This window comes from Bicyclus anynana, chromosome 8, assembly GCF_947172395.1.
Source record: "Bicyclus anynana chromosome 8, ilBicAnyn1.1, whole genome shotgun sequence".
Lineage (NCBI taxonomy): Eukaryota > Metazoa > Arthropoda > Insecta > Lepidoptera > Nymphalidae > Bicyclus > Bicyclus anynana.
Genome location: NC_069090.1, coordinates 16,172,949 through 16,188,818, shown reverse-complemented (window position 1 = coordinate 16,188,818; position 15,870 = coordinate 16,172,949).

Genomic DNA, 15,870 nt, shown 5'->3' with positions numbered 1-15,870 from the left:
CCTATCCCACCCGTAACCCTATCTCACGCCTATCCTACACCTACCCTACCACTACACTACCCCTACGCTTCCCTAGCCGTACCCTACCCTACCCTGTAACTTCTCTATCTTACTCCTACCCTTAGCAAAATCGGTCCAGTCCTTCGAGAGTGGTGGTATGACCAAGAGAAATAGAGACTTCTATACTAATAATATAAAGAGGTAAAGTTCGTGTGGTTGTAGGAGGTAATCTCTGGATCTACTGGACCGATTTGGAAAATTGTTTTACCAATAGAAAGCTACGTTATTTGCGAGTGTCATAGGCTATGTTTGATCCCCATATTCACACGGGAACGGGAACTACGTAAATGAAAGCGCCGGGCGTCATATAGCGGAATTTCTGCGTCTAAGAAATTTTGTATTATCTCCGAAACTATTTAAGTAATTAACATACTGTAAAGGGCAAATCTTATCTCCATAATATCCTTGTGATTATTAAATAATTTATTTTAATAAGGATTAAAGTTTAGTTGTATAAATAATGACGTAAACCTAAGTATATAAAATTAATAAATTTTAAAACACAAAAGGTACTATATCTGCTAATATATAGAAGATAGATATATGGTGCCGCGGACTTTTTTGTAGAACTTTTAAAGATACATAAAGTCTATACATTAATTTCAATTTTACACAATAGTTAGGGCAGCGCATGCGAATAAGTCTGTTTAAGAGGATTTTCAGTCCGACCTGTATGACAAAAACTGTGATAACTCGGCTAATATATATGATACCCAGTATAAAATATAGCCTATAGCACTCCCCGATAATGTAGCATTCTACTGGTGAAAGAATTTTTAAAATCGGACCAGTAGTTCCGAAGATTACCCCATTTAAAAAATGTGACAAACTTACAAACTTACAAACTTTACCTCTTTATAATATTAGTATAGATTAAAAATTATTAAATTAGTATTAGTATTGGTAAATAAATAATTTCTGGAAGCTTGTAGTGATGTTTGATGAATAATACTTTTCGATTTTATGAAAAACGATAGTGAAATAAATAGTAAGTAGGTACGCGTAAACAAAGACGACGCTTCATTTGGGAACAAAAGGATCCTTTGTTTGATTTATAGTGTATGTTTATAGAAATGGTGTATATGCCGTATGTGCTAATGTTAAAAACAAAATCGACAGATTTGTCGCTAAACAAAAAAGTGCGTAATGTGGTGCAGTGTATTTAGTAAAGTAATTACAATGCAATGCGTGCAGCAGGTAAGTTCAGTGTATTAATGAAGAAAATAGGTACATTGTGCTTTCTGTGCCAGACAAAAGTTTCATAAAATAATATATTTAAACAACTTTTTGACAAAATATTAAGGTCATTTGAAGCCATATGTTCTGTCTTGAGAAGTGTAAATATAGATGTGGCGAACTACCTCTAAGTCTCGTGTTTCTCTGTAAAAAATACCACTTAAAATTCTTGTATTGAAGTGGTAGGTAGGTACTTATGTCAGTCCACCTACACTGCGTATTAATTCGTAACTAATATTAAACTAACAGCATACATTGTTTGTTAAGTAGTTTAACTATAATCTTCTATACTTATAATAAATCTGTAGAGAGGTCAATTCTGTACATGAAATATATTTCCAAAATAACTATCAGGGGGTGATTAGTGATCGATACTGATGCCAAAAATGCAATCAATAAAATTTTTGTCTGTCTGTCTGTCTGTCTGTCTGTCTGTCTGTCTGTCTGTATGTTCTTTATAGAAACAAAAACTACTGGGCGGATTTTAACGAAACTTGGTACAATTATTCTACATACTCCTGGGCAGGTTATAGTATACTTTTCATCACGCTACGATCAATAGGAGCAGAGCAGTGAAGAGAAATGTTGAGAAAACGGGAGAAGTTATTCCACTTTTTAAGCTTCCGTCGCGTGTACATCCTTAATGGTTAAGGCTACATAGAAATCATATATGACGGAAATGTTCTCCTTAAAATTATATAAAAAAAACACAACAGCATATATATATATCTTTTATGATTGACTCACAATAACACGTGTAACTCACGATAGCTTAGCAGTTCGAAGCTTTCTAATTATAGGTATTTGTATACTCTTATGTTTATAGGGGGTTTCTAGGGTAGGGGTAGGGTAGTGGTAGGGTAGAGATAGAGTAGGGTAGGGGTAAGGTAGAGGTAGGATAGAGGTAGTTGAAAGTTTACATCGACTTTCACGCGGACGAAGTCGCGGGCGTCCGCTAGTAATTAAAATAAACTAACAATTTAAAGTTAAAACCAAAATAAATTTAAAGTTCGCGCTTTTCTTTTGACGTTTTGTAGCTTTGTCTCTCTCAAACATATTGCTATTCAACCGCAGATCAGAGACAAATGTCGATCACTCATTCACAATAGACGATTCAAATGCTATTCAGTTTAGGAGATGTCATGGTACGAATTAAAAGCGATTCACTATAGGCACCGAAGTTGAATAGCGTCGGATTTGGTTCGCTAGGTTAAAGTTGATAGTAGCCCTGCAGGCCACCGGTATAAAAAGACTGACAGACCGCTTTAAATAACGTAATTTTTACGTCTGCAGTGCTCCGGGAGAACCTGCGGGCAAGCATATTTCCCCTCACCGCTAACGACCTGCGTTCACGCTCAATGTCATCAATATGACAATATGACCAAGATATTTAAATTTATCTACGACCTTCAGAGGTACACCTCCAAGACATACTGGTGGCACATGACGTATCCGTTGTTTCGGTGCCTTAAATACCAACACTTCACTCTTTTTTGAGTTATATTTTAGGCCATGCTCCTCCACGTATGTCTCGCAGATGGAAATCATCCTTCTAAGTCCAGTAATCGAAGGACTGAGCAGCACCATGTCGTGAGCATAGCTAATGTTGTTGACACATATGTCATCAATATGGCAGCCGACACGAGCGCTGCCCAATCTCTCAATTAATTCATTAACATAAAGGTTAAATAAAAGCGGAGAACTTAAACCGCCCTGCCTTACACCGCAATCCAGCCCGTATTCATCCGACAGAGCACCGACCCACCTCACCTGGTTTTTCTGGTTAGCATACCAGTAACTTAATAGAGCCGTGTATACCGCCGGCACACCCGCATCTCTTAACTTACCCCACAGTACTTCATACGAGACCAGGTCAAAAGCTTTTGATAAGTCAAGGAAACACGCGTACACCGACGTCCGTCTTGCGGTGTAATACCTGACAGTGTGTTTCAGACAGTAAATGATGTCTGATGCTAGTCTATTTATAGATCCAGTATTAAACCATTGGGGGTGTCTTTTACATTTACCACCCTACTTTAGGAAAATCGCGTGAAATTCAGATTTCACAAATCCCGCGGGAACCATGAACAGAGGTCATATCCACTGGGCTATCACGGCTCAACATTAATATTATAATAGAGGTAAAGTTTGTGGTGTTATACCCTTACATCCTATCTAGTATCTAATGAACCGATTCTTTTACCACTAGAGAGTTCCGTTATTTGTGAGTGTCATAGGCTATATTTTATCCCCGTATTCTTACGGGAACAGGAACTACTCGGGTAAAACCGTGGGGCGTCGGCTAGTGCACTTATAAATTGATCCTCCTTCGAGTTTCCCTTCTGACCTGCGCAGTTGAACAAATAGACTTTATAAATAGGATCTAATGGATCTATAGCACGAGGAGCTGAATAATTGATCGTTCAGAGCAATTGCTGGCCGGCTATTGTATATTGGATAATCGCATGCACGTGTTGACCTGAGACCGGTGCCATGGGTTAAACGGTGTAGAAGACTGTAGGTACGCAGGGGTCGGTCGAGCAATATTGCAGCCGGTCCGGGCAAAGATAACTCCGCCCTTTACATTCACTAAAAATACTTCTTTTTGTTATCACATTGTTAGAATAGTATCGTTTTTCTAGCCTAGTTTGTTATGTAAAATACTTAACTAGTGAGAAAGAATACAATAAGGAACTTAAGCTAACTTATCGTTATAACTATAAATCCGATCCGAAATAAATCATGCCCACGTGGAATGGCAAGAATACTGGCTTCATTTCCGCGCTGGACAGCCAGGCTGATCCTTTGCGCAAAAAATGAGCCAGCCTTTCTGTCACCAGTAGAGGCAACTAGCAGCGGTGAAATGATTCGGTAAAATTGTTTGGCACTGCGACTCCATGGCCCAAGGGTCTCCACGGCAAAAGTTACAAATATGTAACTCTCTGTCAGAGAGGCATACATTTTTAATATTGGTATAGGGTCAATTTTGTCTCACTTCATTTTTGCCGCTCTGGGCAAATGCCTCGCTTGCCACCCCTGGTTCGGGCCCTGTTGGTACGTACTCGTACCTATTGACAAACTAGTAGATATGCTACTGTACTTCACCATCATTATATCAGCCGATGGACGTCCAATGCACGACATAGGCCTCTTGCATGGACTTTCAAACACAACGATCTCGAGTCGCCAGCCGTCCCTGCAACCCGCCTTATGTCTTCGGTCCACCTAGCGAGGGGTCGACCAACACTGCCCTTTCCGGTGCGGGGTCGACATTCCTGCACTTTGGGACCTCAACGTCCATCGGCTCTTCGAACTATGTGGCCTGCCCATTGGCACTTCAGCTTCGCGACTCTCTGAGCTACTCTGAAAATGTCACAACAAAAAGATGCATATAAAATAAGTAATAAAACTGATACAAAGCATTTCAGCGATCAGATTCAGTGATCAGTCCATACCTACTTATATTCTAACCAAAGAGTGGTAGGTAACAAAAGAATGGACCAAAAATCCTCCTGGCAACATGTAGAATCTGAATCTGCATGCTTTTCTGAGTTCCAAACTGAATGCGGTCCCCGAATATCACCCATGGCACCCTCAATACCATAAATCATCTGGTCCATACTCGTACATATAATCCAATCGGATTATATGTACCTTAATTAATTGTAATTATTGTAATTTTACCTAATTAAAAATAGTTATCTATCTTAATAAATTAAGGCCCATCCATAATTAATAAATAGGTACTTAAAATAAAAAATACTATTTGACTTTGAAAACCCACAACAACAAAATCATTAAACAAATTGAGTGCTGTAAATTGTCACGATGTAAATGTTTTATGATCCTTTTATAAGAAGCCAAGCATTTTCATTGCTTCAATTGATTTTTTATTAAGAGCAGCGTTCACATACCTTAACTAGGTATTAAATATTGTTGTTAGAGTTAGAGTACAATATTCTTTTGTACTCTAACTCTAACAACAATATTTGTTTTTATAATAGGTTGTTTTTATTTTAAATTATGTCAGTAGGTAATATTAAAAGTTCCTCGTAAGTTAAGGTAATTAACATTCATTATTTATGTTATTGTAGAGGGGAGGTTTAAAAAATCACGTGTCTCAAACGGTGCAAGAAAAACATCGTGTGGAAACCTGCATACCAAAGAATTTTCTTAATTCTCTGCGTATATGAAGTCTGCCGATCCGCATTGGACTAGCGTGGATGAGAGGGAGCTCTGTTGTTTGTTAGGCAGCGTAGACACCGTCACGCTGCCAGTCGCGCCAGTGATTTTGTGTTGTAATTATTGTTTATCATAAATTGTTTAGTGTGGGCATGGAGAACATGTTGGGCAGAAAAGGCATTCTAAAGGGATCCCTTAAACCTACTCTCAAGGTCACATGTCCTAGGACCTGCTTGTTTCCTCTACCACAAAATATTGGAACAATCGCTGACGCATTTACCCGTCACGTTACTGGCGTATTTATTGGCGTCATTGGCGTAACTTGTACTTATTTTTTCTGTTGCGTAACTATGATGGTACTTGAATCTAAGAGGGTTGAGCCGAAATTACGCGACTTAAAACTCACAAAATTACGCTCGTTTGGCCTCACCCTTACACCAATCACAACTGAATTGTCACAGGAATAATGGATTTGTTAAAATGAATTGTGTGCTATTGTATTAAATGCGAATATCGTTTGTGACCGCAGAACATACCTATCAATATTTTTTTATTGAAAACTAGTTAACTAGTTTTTTAACATCACTTTGTAACTAAGTGATACCAACTGTAGGAAAATTATAAAGCGAAGAATAATAAGCAGATAAAATGTCACTGGTCGATCGATAGATAAAACTGGACAACTATTTTTCAGTTTTAAATTTCTGTTTGTCAACAACCCGTGAGTATCTTCTAGGGTACAATTACTAGGTACATATGTATTAGGTAATTCAGGGTATTATACACTTTATAATATGTATAACCAAATGACGTACCTATAAACCTAATCAAAATATGCTGCGGCGTGATGGAGTATTAAACATAATACCTACATATCACAAAATTTCGCCTATAAAATTTTAATTCTCCCGATTGAATTAGATTTAATTAAAATATTGATTATCTTCCTATACTGTCCTAGGTTCCTACTACAGGTTCCTATATGAAAAGGTATACAGTACATACTTAATTATAATTCAATTAAAAATTATAGGCGAGCATGCATCCGTGGCCTTTCTTTATTCGACATCCACCGATCGATCCGTTGTGAATTGTTAAACTGTAATAATTTAAACTGCTTCGTTGATACAGCGGTTAGTCTATTTGGCTTTGGATCATAAAGTCCAGTTGGCCTATTCATTAACTTTGACTTTGAGTATCTATGTACTTACTTAGCTTTAGTGGATATAGGTGGATATTCAAAATTTACCAATTATCTATTGATAGTGATTCGGCCCAAATTACCGAAAGGTTGAAAGGGCCATGGGAGGTGGTGGGTTGTCCCTATTGATAGTGATTCTTAGATAAGTCAAGTGATTACGTATTCATTATTTTGTTAACTATTCAATTTATTGTTAACTAATGAATTGAATAGTTAACATAAACACTCACCTTCCCTGCCCGACTTGTTCTCCATGCCCACACTAAGTAATTTATGATCAATAATGATAACATAAAACATTATCAATAATTACAACAAAACATTACTGCACAAAATTCCTACCGCGACTAGCAGCGTGACGGTGTTCACGCTGTCTAACAAACAACTGAGCTCAATTCATCAAATAATAAATAAGAATTTATACCTTCTCAATACCTCCACAATAACATAAATAATGAATGTCAATACTACCCGTAATCGAGGAACTCGTAACACATATGCATTTTACATACATAGGTAATAAATAGAAAATAAAACTCATTATCATTATATTACTTATCTAATACTAGCGGACGCCCGCGACTTCGTCCGCGTGAAAGTCGATGTAAACTTTCAACTACCCCTACCCTGCCCCTACCCTACCCCTACCCTACCCCTACAATACCCTACCCTACCCTACCCTACCCTACCCCTAATTTTCTTTGCTTTAAACCTCACGGAGCCCGAGACCTTTCCAACGAATGCAAAACCGTGGAAATCGGTTCGTGCGTTCTAGAGTTATAGCATCAGGAAGGAAAACCCGACTTATTTTTATTATCTAAATATAACAGTTATAATGAGTTCTCAGAGTAATTTTATATAGTAAAAAAAATAATGATGAGTTCTCAGAGTAAGCAGAGCATTTCTACATTTACGAAGAGCACGCTGCTGAACATATGATATAAATTAAAATTAAAGTAGGTAAATATAGGAAAGAAAGTACGTAGGCAATCAGCACTGTCACCTTTGCAGTGTTTGTTTATTTTCCACTCAGTTGTTTTACAGTTTCAGTCGGCAAATAGATAAAGCAAGCGAAAACAAACGTTTGCAATATGATTACACTTATGTCAATGTTTAGGAAGGCAGGTAACTAAGAGTCGTTGTTAAGTATAAATTGTGTGTAGAAAGGCAAAATTAGCCATAGTCTGTTGAAAGATTACATTTTTTGCCGCATCGGAAAATTATCTTCCATAAGTCGTGTTTGTAAATGAATATTCTTTATGGGTTACTTGGAATAGGCCGGGAGAGTGACTTGAGTGGAAAAGGGGAGTGTTTGTATACAGTCAAAGTACCTTTAACCCTACACACATCGTTCACAAGTACGTGACTTCACTCAAGGTCATTCTCTGCCATTGTAGGGTCTTATTTTGATTACAGTTTGATTTGTTCATTAAGTTGTCCTGACATGTGTTGTGAATCATAACCTTTATTCGACATTAGTTTTCTTATTTTTGTAATCACCTTTGAGTCCACTAAAACAATGTGAGGGTAATTGAAGCTAAAAAAGGAATTTTTGGCTTTTCTGGCTCGAGCGTGCCAAATAAGTCTAATTTATGGAACCTTTCATGCCGTTGAGTACCTCTTTCATTGACAAAATAAATCCTTTTATTTTTGAACTATCGACCCAAATGAATGAATTTACATACAATTTTACAAATAACAAAGTTAAATCGAATAGGTACCCGCGACGCTTTAGTAAGTACACTTTTAGCATCATGTGTCGAAATCCATAGTGAAATCAAAGTTTTGTCTTATATACCTATAGGTATAGAACTTTGCGTAATAAGCCCGTAGGTTCAATGTAACGCAGTCCCAAATAAACAATATCTATACTCCATTCGTATCGGCTCGCTCGGTGTTTGCTCGCCAATCGACACGGATTTTGTCCTGTCTACGAAGTACGTAGTGACTTTATACGGCATAATATATTATAGTATAATATATTATAGCATTTTGACATACTACAGAATATCTAATAGATAAATTTTCATTTAGTTTTTTTTTAAATGAAGCTACAAATGACTACATTAATAAATTTGGGCAAGAAGGCTGATATTATCTATACTCTATACTAATATTATAAAGAGGTAAAGTTTGTAAGTTTGTAAGTTTGTCACATTTTTTAAATGGGGTAATCTTCGGAACTACTGGTCCGATTTTAAAAATTTTTTCACCAGTAGAATGCTACGTTATCGGGGAGTGCTATAGGCTATATTTTATATTAGTATCATATATATTCGCCGAGTTATCGCAGTTTTTGTCATACAGGTCGGACTGAACTCCTCTTAAACAGACTTATTCGCATGCGCTGCCTTAACTATTGTGTAAAATTGAAATTAATGTATGGAGACTTTATGTATCTTTAAAAGTTCTATAAAAAAGTCCGCGACACCATATATCTATCTTCTATATATTAGCAGATATAGTACCAGTTGTGTTTTAAAAATTATTAATTTTATATACTTAAGTTTACGTCATTATTTATACAACTAAACTTTAATCCTTATTAAAATAAATTATTTAATAATCACAAGGATATTATGGAGATAAGATTTGCCCTTTACAGTATGTTAATTACTTAAATAGTTTCGGAGATAATACAAAATTTCTAAAAGACGCAGAAATTCCGCTATATGACGCCCGGCGCTTTCATTTACGTAGTTCCCGTTCCCGTGTGAATATGGCGATCAAACATAGCCCATGACACTCGCAAATAACGTAGCTTTCTATTGGTAAAACAATTTTCTAAATCGGTCCAGTAGATCCAGAGATTACCTCCTACAACCACACGAACTTTACCTCTTTATATTATTAGCTCTCGAAGGACTGGACCGATTTTGCTAAGGGTAGGAGTAAGATAGAGAAGTTACAGGGTAGGGTAGGGTACGGGTAGGGAAGCGTAGGGGTAGTGTAGGGGTAGGGTAGGTTTAGGGCCGGGTTTAGGGTAGTGTTAGGGTAGTGGTAGGGTAGGGGTAGAGGTAGGGTAGTGGTAGGGTAGAGGTACGGGTAGTATAGGGAAGTGGTAGGGTAGGGGTAGGATAGGCGTGAGATAGGGGTAGGAAAGGGATAGGGTACGGGGAGGGTAAGGGTAGGATGGGGTTAGGGTGTAGGTAAGGTAGGGGTAGATTAGGAGTAGGTTTGGGGTAGGTTAGGGGTAGAGTGGGGGTAGGGGTATGGTAGGGTAGGGTAGGGGTAGGGTAGATGTAGGGGTTGGGTAGAGTTGGGGTAGTGGTAGGGTAGGGGTAGGGTAGGGTAGGGGTAGTAGTAAAGTTGACATCGAAATTTACGCGGACGAAGTCGCGGGCGTCCGCTAGTTTGAAGAAAAATTTTAATAATCCAAAACAAAAAATATAACTTGGTTACACTAGGGATTTTTGGAAAACTATTCTAATCAGTTTTAGATAATTATGTGGTGTAGCTACCATTTGCGTTTTATCCATTCATTACGGAACACCCTGTATAACTGGGTAAGTAAATCATCAGTTTATTGGTTAGTTTGTCCTCACCACATGTTTGAAAAATAATAAATTGATTGATTAATTGGTTTAAGTATAAAATAGTTGGTAGGTATACTGAGACCACCACGCTGCTACTATGCGGGTTGGCGGAATTAAAATGTTTGTTTGACTTTCAAACTCAACTTTAAATTATGCTGCTGCCTGCTATCTATTCAGAATTTCTCGAAAAACTTTTTTCTTTCACGAAATGCTTTTTACTAAAATTGTCTTAGAAGACAGAAAAGCTCATAAAACTTCATAATTGACTCAGGACTCGAACCCAAGACCACGTGACACGAAGCTTAGGCTTACCACTAAACCAACAAGTTCCACAAATATTACATACTATCAAACCTGAGACCGCTATATAAGCAATTGTAACCACTCAACCACCACCACCCTTACATAACTTCCTGTTTTATTCCACTCACGCCTTTCTACGTGACAAAGGATTCTAAGATAGGTCAGGTCGACCCCTATAACCCTGACAATTAAAAAAGTCACGTATTTAAGGGAAGTTGTATGAAAGTGGGTTCTATTTCGTCTGGTGGGGTTCACTAAGGGTGTTGACCTGGTTGGCACGACTATGTTTTTCACTTGCGGGGTACATGTAAGGATGTCAGGTGTTACAATAACAATTTACAAATCTATACTATCATTAGTTGACCTGGAAAACGTTGATTTGTCTTATAAAAGAGGTGGCTCACCCTTACCAGTTAGGGGTATGAAAAATATTCTCAAACCTATCGAATATTTAATAAATTTTCTTCAAAATTGGTCGAGCCCTTCCGAGGAAGTATGGCAACTAGCACTTTGACAAGAAAATTTTAAATACATTATGATTGTATAGGGGTAAAGTTCGTATATTTAAAAAAAAATAATGGCTGCTGGTCAAAAGTCCCCGCACACTCTAAATTCACCGAACCCCAGTATTTATTTTAGGGTAAGAGAATTTTCCCGATTTCCCGACCATTGGCAACCCTAGTCGAGTCCAATATAACAAGCATTTGGGAAGATAGCCGTGGCATTTCTATGACGGATATGGATAATATTTTTATTTTTATATTTCACTGTTATTTTTGGTTTTTAGGTCAGCGTTCTTTTATGTCTGCTGTAAGCTGTAACATTTGGCACACCTATCATCCGACATTTTGTTTTTTCGCGCCATCTTTGAATCGAAATAATCTATATATACCTATAATAAATTTGTAGAGAGGTCAATTCTGTATATGAAATATATTTCCAAAATAACTATCAGGGTGTGATTAGTGATCGGTACTGATGTTAAAAATGCATGTCTGTCTTTCTCTCTGTATGTTCGTTATAGAAACAAAAACTACTCAATAGATTTTAACGAAACTTGGTACTCGAAATTCTTCATACTCCGGGACAGGTTATAGTATACTTTTCATCACGCTACGATCAATAGGAGCAGAGCAGTGAAGGAAAATGTTGGGAAAACGGGAGAAGTTACTCCATTTTTACAGCGATACTACTGTAAGGGCTGGATTAAAGAGGTCTAAGGTCGAACGAAGCCGCGGGCGTCCGCTAGTGTATAGTATAAGTTGAAATTTCGCTACACTTTAATTAGGCACAATCCCTCATTAAAACACATAATTGCTCGGCTTTATTTAGATTCGCTATTGGGTAATGTTTAATTAGATTATACTATATTTGTATTGTTGATTAATTATTATTATTTACAATCTGTGTCAAAGAACCTATTCATAATTCATTCCTTTGATAATAATTATGTTTAGCTGACTCATCGGCCTAGTGATAGGTTTGTGCCATCATCGGTGCGTATCTTGAGGACCAGGGTTCTACTCCCGGTAATCAAAGCTACAGAAATAGGTACGTCATTATGTTTTTAACCGACTTCAAAAAGGAGGAGGTTCTCAATTCGGTCGGTATTTTTTTTTTTTTTTTTTTTTTTTATGTATGTACACCGATTACTCAAAGACGCCTGGACCGATTTCAAAAATTCTTTTTTTGTTTGCAACGGTATAGTCCCCATTTGGTCCCATTGCCATCATGTCAAGATCTGATGATGGAATCCTGGAGAAATTGAGGGGAACTTTCGAAAATTATATGGGTGTCTAGTGTGTTCGTAAACTTTTCCATTTAGTACTTTTAAGCACTACAATTTCATGAAGGTTTAAAATCGATCTGATGATGGAGCCATAAAACAGACGAGGGAACTCCTCGGCGATTTACAGCAGTTACCTTGTGTTTGGGCTTGATTAATTTGTATTAATGAGAACTTTCCACATAGATAGGTTGTGACTGTCATTTAGGGGTTTGGTGATGAAGACCAAGGGCAATTAAGGGAACTCCTTAACGGTTTACGGTAGCTACCCCGTGCTTGGGCTTGATTAATTTGTATTGCTGAGAATTCTGTACCAAGATGGGTTGTGACTGTCATTAGGGGTCTGATGTATTCGTTTGAGATAAATTTTGCACTAAAAATGGAAAAATAATGAAAATTTTAATAAAAAAAATACAACCGACTTCAAAACCTAAAAACGTACCCATTAAACTAAAAAGCGAAAAATAACATCATAATATGTTCTACCTGCTGATCAGTATGAAGGCGGTGCTTAGCCGGTGTTGTCTTAATTTGAGCCATTTCTGACAGGACCACATGAAACAACACTGTCTGCAAAATCTAAATCAATAACATGGCTTGAATTAATACATCACCGACTTAGCACCGCCTTCATACTGATCAGCAGGTAGAACATATTATGATGTTATTTTTCGCTTTTTAGTTTAATGGGTACGTTTTTAGGTTTTGAAGTCGGTTGTATTTTTTTTATTAAAATTTTCATTATTCATTTAAGATTTTATCCCTAGCAGCATAGAGATATCAAGTCGGTGCGTTAATCCTAATTAACGTTAACCATTTTTGTTTTGAGGAGGCTCTGTAAATTGGAATTTATTTGCCTCGTTGGTCATAGCTTAGCTACTGCGGCTTTAGACACGAGGTTCTCGGTTCGAGTCCTGGGTCAGGCTTTGAAATATTAAGTTTTTCTTTTAATAAAAACTTTTCTTCTCAACCCTTCTCAGGAATTGGGAAGTACGTAGGTGGTAGTTCCCCAATATCAACCTCATCGGGGTCATGAGGGTGAGTCCGTAGAGTCTGAAGACTCCGTAGAGTGTATTACGTACGTATACGTAGGTACCACCTATTACTATCTCCGTATAATAGTCACAGAAGCAAACTTTATCACTCTAGTGATCAGTGCCTAAGTAATCTTACTCTATGGGTCGGCACTTCCTTAAGTGAACTACTGTCATTAGCAACCCATTTTCAGCTCACTGTTGAGCAAGAGTCTCCTCTCAGAATGAGAGGGTTTAGGACAATAGTCCACCACGCTGGCTCAATGCGGATTGGTAGACTTCACACATGTAGAGAACTAAGAAAATTCTCTGGTATGTAGGTTTCTTCACGATGTTTTTCCTTCACCGTTTGAGACACGTGATATTTTATTTCATAAAATGCACTTAGCTGAAATGTTGGAAGTGCATGCCCGGTTAAATTCGAACCTACGCCCTCCGAAGGCAGAGGTCATATTCACTGGGCTATCACGGCTCTCAAGTGAACTACAGAATACACAAAATTGTGTCAATCAACGTCAATTTAAAACAAGCGGATTTTGAAATTGCTTTAACTTTCGTGTGCTCGTTGTGTGTCTCGATCGTCTCCAGTGTCTTATTAACCGTTAAGCGATTGCTGAAATAGCTTATAGGCAAATAGCATATAGGGATACCAGGACTACTAAGGAATACATCACATCCCAACTAGTCCCAATTACCTCCCACTCCCCAACTCCTTTCTTCTATTGGGAGTGGTTGGTTGTTGAGTTGGTTGGTTGAGCCTATTCTGACAGTGGACCAGGTTGATGATGATGATGATGACGATAAAACTAAAGGTTAAACTAAACTTCTGAGACATTATCTAAATGACGTAAGTAATAAATGTTGTGCGTAAACGCATTCTAATGGACTGCGCAGATTGGATGGCAGAGGAGTTTTATAGGACAATGTGCAAAAATGTACGGAATACCCAATAAATATAATTTAAATATATTATTGGAAAGGCTTTAAAGACTTTGTTTCTTTTAGGGTTGCGTCTCCTCAAGTCAAAAATCGAAGTCAAGACTCTTTATGCTTGTGGAGGTATCGAGTAGATTTTTTAAATAGACTGTTAGGTAGTAGGAGTAGGTACGTAGGTAGGTATAGGTTAATATGTCTAAAGGGTGAACAGCGAATACCGAAATTCTCCCCAGCCGTCCGCCAGTATATATTTTTTAATTTTTTAAATTTTAAGTCATCAAATAACAGCTTATAACGTATAAAGTTTAATACTCGCACTCCACCTTATCAGGCAAAAGTTTATCGTAGATAATTCAATGTAAACAATTTGTCATGTAGTAGCTAGTAACGCGACTTTGGTCATAATGACTGAAACCATAAAACTTAGCCTGATAGACCCAAAATGAGTCAGGTTTGGTGTTCGTGATTTATAATCATCATCATCAACAACTCATACTCGGCTCACTGCTGAGCACGAGTCTCCACTCAGAATGAGATGGGTTAGGCCTTAGTCCACCACGCGGGCCAACTGCAGATTAACAGACTTCACACACGTAGGTTTCCTTACGATGCTTTTCCTTTGTCGTTTGGTACACGAAGTACGTAGTACAAGTACACTTACCCATATTTATTTTTATTCTAAGTACAGGTCACTTAAATTATTCATCACTTAGATCACTTGTCCGGTTTTTAATTGTTTAGAAAATTCGCCATTTATCGGTATTTTATGTACCTATTCGATATTCATCTATATGTTCGGAAAAACCTCCGATAAATGGCGAATTTTCTATAAAAAATTCAACAGTATATGATGTTCACCTTTACATCACACGTTTTCGTAAAAAAAAGCTTATTGATATAAAACATGCAGCATTAATAAACCATGAAATATGCCTGTTGAAATAAAAGCGCAGTTTTTTTATTAGTTTTATTTAGTAGATATACACATGTTTTATTTATTGATTTACAAACAGGCATACATAATAACGCATTATTGTAATATAGATCTTAATTTAAGTATTACAGTAGAGTTTGCAAAGCAATAAAGGCAACGACGTCAATTTTCCCGCTCGTCGTTCGCTCCGGCATTCTGTGGGTCCGTCCATCGCGCAGTACGCATGTCTCCAACGCTCCAGTATTGAATGGACAGCCTAGTTTGCACTACGTAGCGATTTTCTATTCCCACCAGTCCTGTTTGACGGACTTATCGATTTTCAGTGTTATATTGTAAAGACAATGCGTGCCGTGTGATTTATATAAAAACAATAGTGCCTTGTAAAGTGTTGTACGTACTAGATTATATATAGACAGTTGTATATCATCGATCTCAAGTAAGTACTAAGTAGGTCAGATATAATACCGTACAAATTAAATTATGTATTGTTTGTGCATTTTGTTGTTATATTTACTAGATAATTTCTATTTATATATATTCATGGTAAATAAGAGGTAAATAAGAATATATAGATTGTAAATTATTCTGTCCGGAGGTTGGATGTTTATGTTTACGTTTATTTGTGGAAAAATATGACAATATGGGTGTTGGGTAGTGGTTAG